Here is a 6,000-nt window from a genome sequence, read left to right as displayed (position 1 = left end):
CAATATTTCAGAGTGGAAAAAGTTAGAAATAGTAAAAAAAAAAAATTAAAAAATTAAAAAAAGATAGAAAGAAAAAAATTTGGAAGATTCAGTTGGATGCACTATTTATCTGGAAGGACAGAAAAGGAAATATAATATGGATCCTTAATGTAAATTGTACTTGATTTCTGCAGTAAGTAAAAATTAGAAACCACCCAAAAATGCTCTAATGGCAGGTTGAGGCCAGTCTTTGAACATTTCATTGCCTTGAGAAAATTAACATTTTGTGTTCAAAAATAATTTCTAGCCTGGATCTTAACATGTCTTGGTGTGTAGACTAACCTATGCAAGTGCTTCTGCTATTGCTGCTGCTGCTGAAAAAAAAAAATTAAATTCCAGGAGAGCTCTGGAAAAATTGCAGATGGAGAAGCAGTTTCATGATAGATCTTAATATCTTATTGACACTCCACAACCACGATATCTAACACATCAGCTTCTGAAGTTTACTCACATTGAACATGCTGTTTTGCCTTGTATGCAATTGCTATTAGCTTTACAGCTATTGTTTTTCTTTGAACACAGACATTCAGAAAAGATGTTTCATGTTTATAACATAATTTAGCCTTGAAAAGTATATCTTGCCTGAATCACTGCCAAATAGCTGATAGTTTCACTTTACAATTTCATTTAACATTGGCTTTGTATTATAGAAAGCACATAGAAAAAAGTGCATGGAAGTTTTATTGCAAGATTTCACTCACCTTCTTCATCTATAAGCTTACATTAACCCAGGACAATCCAACTTTGGAAATCTACCATATGCAACAGCATCCTTTAATTACCGGATAATTACTGCCTTCAACGAGAACGTTTTCTGAACAAGATCTGCTCAGCCCAGAGTCCTGGAGGAATAGCACAAGCCAGTTACAGTTTCCCCATTTCATACCCCAGTCTGTGCCAGGCCCAGAGCAATCTTGGAATGATTTAAGAGTTACTGTTGCCTCATTTCTGCCACCCTACCCTGAGGGTCAGCTCTCAGTCTTTCTCTTCCACCCCTTTTCCCCAAACAGTCTTCCTAAATCTCTTGTGTGCATAGAACCAGGTGCAGGAACCTGGTTTTAAAAAGACTTGAAAATGTCCCAATCCAAATATTGTGTGTTTCCCCTTGTTCTGGTGGCCTTGTGGTGTTTCCAAAGCCAGTTTTGCTGTCACTGTCCTAACATTAATGCTATGAATAATGCCACAACACGTGACTATAATGCTGTGCATATCCTGGGCTTATAGAACAGCACACAGAGCTTTGCAGATAGTCCTTAAATGCATCTTGTGTTCAAACTCTCAGTAAGACATGACCTTTCCTCTGGAAATAACACTCAAACCACTCACCCTCCATGCAGGCAGAACAGGCATAGCCAGTTCATTTACATAACCTCAGCAAATGTTGGCTCTCTTCCCAACATTTGCATCAGACCAAACTCCATATACAGTGCTTGTTCAGGATATAATCAGACCATATGCGGCATAGGAACTATAATTCTCCATAGGGAGGCTGCATTACTACATTGGCTGTACCCAAATATGTAATTTGTTCTGGCTAGAGGTGTTCTGGTGAATCTGACCATGGTGTGGTGCAGGGCTGGCCACCAGGCCTGTCAGTTATCAGCCACTCTGCCATGTCTCTAACCACAGTCAGGGCACAGATCATTTCAGCACTGTAGTGATAACAAAGTTTTTGAGGGACAGATGCTTAATTCTCTCTAAAAGCTGCCTCTCTTTTGAGTGTCTGACATTAGGATCTCTGAACCAATAAATGGGTTTAGATACTTTAAACTATTTTATGCCCATTGAGTAATTATTAAATTTCATATATTTTGTCGCACTTGTATCAGATTTACAATTTTTATTTAAGTCACTTTGAAAGGCATTGAGAAAAAGGACAAGTCACCAGTTCTCTTTTATGTCCCTTGATTCCACTGACTCTGGTTGGAGGAGATCTTTGGTATCCCAGAAGTTCTGTTTCACCACTTACATGATGATCCCCTCACCAATAAAAGCTGAGTCAACTTTGATGTTCTGGTGTTAATTTTTACAGTACATTATGTCCCACAAGATGGAATAAGGCACAACTGGTACATAATGAAAAGAAAAACACCTGGACACTTAAAGGACATTTTGATACAATAAGAGGGAAAGTAGGCAAGTGAGCCACATCTGCTCCTGATATTTGGATTATCTGATTAGTGATTAATACATAAAATAGGTCTGGAATACAGTTTGAATAAACAGACAATTGAACAATAGTCCACCCAAAATTACAAGGCACAAATTTAGTCTGGGTAACCAATAGGGATAGGACTGGAACATATCACAGGGCACTTGAGTTCTTCAGTGCTTTCTTTCCAATATTTCCCATGTCACAGGTTTCAAATAAATCCCTCAAATAGGATGAAAATTTTAATTGCCAGAATTTTTTTGCTAACTGAAGTCAGAAAACCATAAAGGTTAAGGTTAAATCAATATTTTGGTTTCAGTCTTTGTCTGTTACTCCATTCTACTTCAGTTTAAGTCAATCCCCCAAATTTCACAATAGAAAATTGTCAGTAATAGGGATATATTTTGACAAAAATATTTTGAGTTCTGAAGTTCCATAACACTCTATTTCTTTCCAAAACATTTTGGATTTGATATATTGGCATCTCTCAAGGATGTGAAATGATATAAAACCCTTCCTGCAAATCATCTACCCCATACAGTCCCCCATAAAGAAGAGAATAGCATCTGTTGGACCTCGATCCTTCTGCAGAGGGATGCACAATGCTGACACCACTCCATCCCTTGTCCAAAACACCAGGAGACAATAGCAGAGGTTATAGGGTAGGAGGGAGATAAACAGCAGTGTGTTCAGCTAAACAGAATTTTGCCTGCATTTTTTTTCTAGGTGATATATTGATTCATTCCCACTGCCTCTGAGGATCTTCCTAATACCTTTATAGGTTTAAGTTCATTTCTGATGAGAACTGGAAATACCCCTGTGCTTGGCCCATTTGCACCTTTGCCCCTAAAGGCTGTGCCCTGTGAACCAGCTCAGGCACCAGCCCAAACGTGGTGCTGCTGTGTCTGCCTCAGCCTCAGAGCCCACACATGCAACAGCCCCATGTCCTACAGGACCTTTATCCACCCACAGCCACATGCTACCTTTCTCAGCCAAATTCTTCACCTACAGCTTAAAAAACTCATAAAAGAAAACATCTGTGACAGCTTAGCCTACCTGGCATGACACAATCAGTAATGGCCACTGGCTCCTAACTCATCAGAGCACACTCCATTTCCATGTAATTGAGAAGCAGAGTAAGTTTGCACAGATTATATGGCTGGTTTAATGAAGTTTAGTAAAATGAGTTCATTAATGCAGCTTGCAAAAGAACTTCCATTTTCTACATCACAAGGCATGATTTTACAATCTTTCAGCACTAACATTAAAATCTCTCTGATTCTGCCATGCTGCCAAATCATAGAGTGCACGTGTAAACTCCAGAAATTCCTCTAATTGCTTGTAAAATGCAATTACCATTCTCTACTTCTGTGAGATGGGGTTGCGACTGGCATTTCCCTAAGTCCCATCCCTAACTGTGGATGGGATCTGCTGCTCTTCCTCCCATTTGTTTGTTTCAGAATGCAATGAGGAGTACAGAACTTTAAAAAAAAATTATCATGAAGGTATCCAAATAGTTTCTAATGATTCCACATACATACACACAGACTTCCAAGGTTTTTCAAGCACTCCTAGTTGAGTACTTAGGGTATGATTTCTAATTTCTTATCCCACAGTTGTTTTATCACAGCGTTTGAAATCTCCCATGGTGCTTTTGAAAAGAGGTGTTTTCTTAGACTGTCAGCACAGCACTTCAGGAATGCAAGCAGGTTTTGCTGTGGAGGAGAGCATGCAAACCACACACTGGAGTAAAATATCAAGCACAAAGATTTTTCATGACTCTCGAAGATGCCCAGAAGTCAACTAACCTGCGTATAGCTTGTTGTACAAAAACCCAATCCATTGTTTTGATCAGAATCAAATTAATTTTTTCATCACTCTTGGTGGCATGATGGCACTTGTGAAGTTGTTTGTTATCAGGATGGGAAATGCCCACTGGAATGATAAAATGTGTCATCATTGGCCCAGATGTCTGCCATATTTTATTTGAAGCATGAAGCGAGCTGGGGGTGGCTAAATTTCTCCAGACAGCTGTTTTAAAATAAAGCCCATCTAACTGCATGTAATGTAAATCAAGATAAGGCAGGAAGCTCAAGCTTTGGAGATAGCCATTGTAGGGCCTCACATCATGTCAATACAGAAAACAACAAAGGAAAAGAATGAGGCAAAAGAGATTGTATTTCAGAGAAGTTTATTTTCTTGCCAACAGCAAGCAAACAGATGGGCAGAAATGGTGGCAGAAAACTTGTTCCTAATCTTTTTTTTTATTCCTTCTTGCTGTAAAATTGAGACATTAACACACCTGTGCATTTATGAAAAAAATAAATCCAGCAACGGAAATGGAAAAGAGGCTTAATGATGTTTCTTTGAGGGAACTGATAGTGCTCAACTTTTAAAAAATTTGAAAGCCAGTTGTAAGGACATTCCATGTGCAGTCTCTGTCTGCCTTGATATACAACCAAACACATGGCAGAAGCACCAGACAACAATTTGGATGTTCCTTCTCTCCCCTCTTGGAAGGGGACCAGTGTCTATGCAGATCTTCCTTCATCTTAAGAAGGTATCATCCTGAAGCACCTTTTCCTTCTGTTGTGTCCCACAGGAGCCAGGAAACTCACCTGTCAGGGTGAAGGGGAAACTTACCCAAGACAAGAACAGAAAAGAGCACTTTTTGTTTTGCATTAAAAAAATAACTATACTCCCCACAATGTTCTCTGGCGAAAATACTGGGGTCAAAGGAATAGCCAGTTCACACTGGAAAAGGTAGTAATTATCTTTAGCTCTCCAAATAAGCATCAATCACTGCTTAATTAAGGCCACAAAGTAAATGTGCAACACTAGACTTCTCCAGAGAGGAAAAGCTCATGTTGTGTATAGTTATTTCCTTTTTCTAAGATTTGCTTTGGTTTACATCCACATACAGGGGCTTGGGGTGACAAATAACATCATTACTAGAAAAGAGTAAACAGCTCACAGAGAATAATTTACATGATTTAATACTTTCTGTTCATAGAGCATATGTAAACACACTGATTTTCTCCAATTATTCAATTGAATTAACTTGACAATATGTGTATATATTAACTTGTTTACAATCTTTATTTTGAAGATCAGCTACAAAACACAATATCTGTGATTTAAACTTTGTTGGTCTGTTGGTAATTTTAATCACAAGAAAGTATTTCTGTTTCCTCTTTAGATAATCCTGTAGTGAAAGGATGAGGAATCACCTTTCCCACAATTGTTCAGCACCCAATTCAGTTCCAGGCCTCCCTAGAACATGTGCATACTGCCATAACTTGAATTTATGAGGACAGCTGTGAAACTCCTACGAATTTGAATTTCACTCTGTCTTGGCATTATGGCTTCTACGGATCTATGACTTAAAGAGTTAGAGGAGTTTCAACGCAAACAGTAGGAACAGGCCAAACACTGAGAGGATTCAATGCCTCTAATATTCATACTCCTCTTTATTGGTTAAAAGGAATAAAATGTGGCATTTGTTGTTGGAAAAATGCAGTCTTTCTCGTAAAAAGCCATTCAATCAGTGACTGAAAACCACATAACAGTAAGCTATCATAAAACAAAATAGATTTTAAATTATTCTCCAGTGACCAAGACAACTAGCATTTTATTTCCTGAAACATCTTTGACATTTCTGCTTGTTTCTTAGCACTGAGACAATTTCTCTAATATTTTTTTCTGACCTCTTAAATTTCAGAGTCGTGAAAGGAAAGAGTTGCCCAGCTATCTTATGTTCTCTTAGGTTTCTACCAATGGCAGAAAAATTATGAGGAATGAAAGCACAG

The sequence above is a fragment of the Cyanistes caeruleus genome, chromosome 14, assembly GCF_971803275.1.
Source record: "Cyanistes caeruleus chromosome 14, bCyaCae1.hap1.1, whole genome shotgun sequence".
Classification (NCBI taxonomy): Eukaryota; Metazoa; Chordata; class Aves; order Passeriformes; family Paridae; genus Cyanistes; species Cyanistes caeruleus.
Note: the sequence above shows the minus strand (reverse complement) of the source record.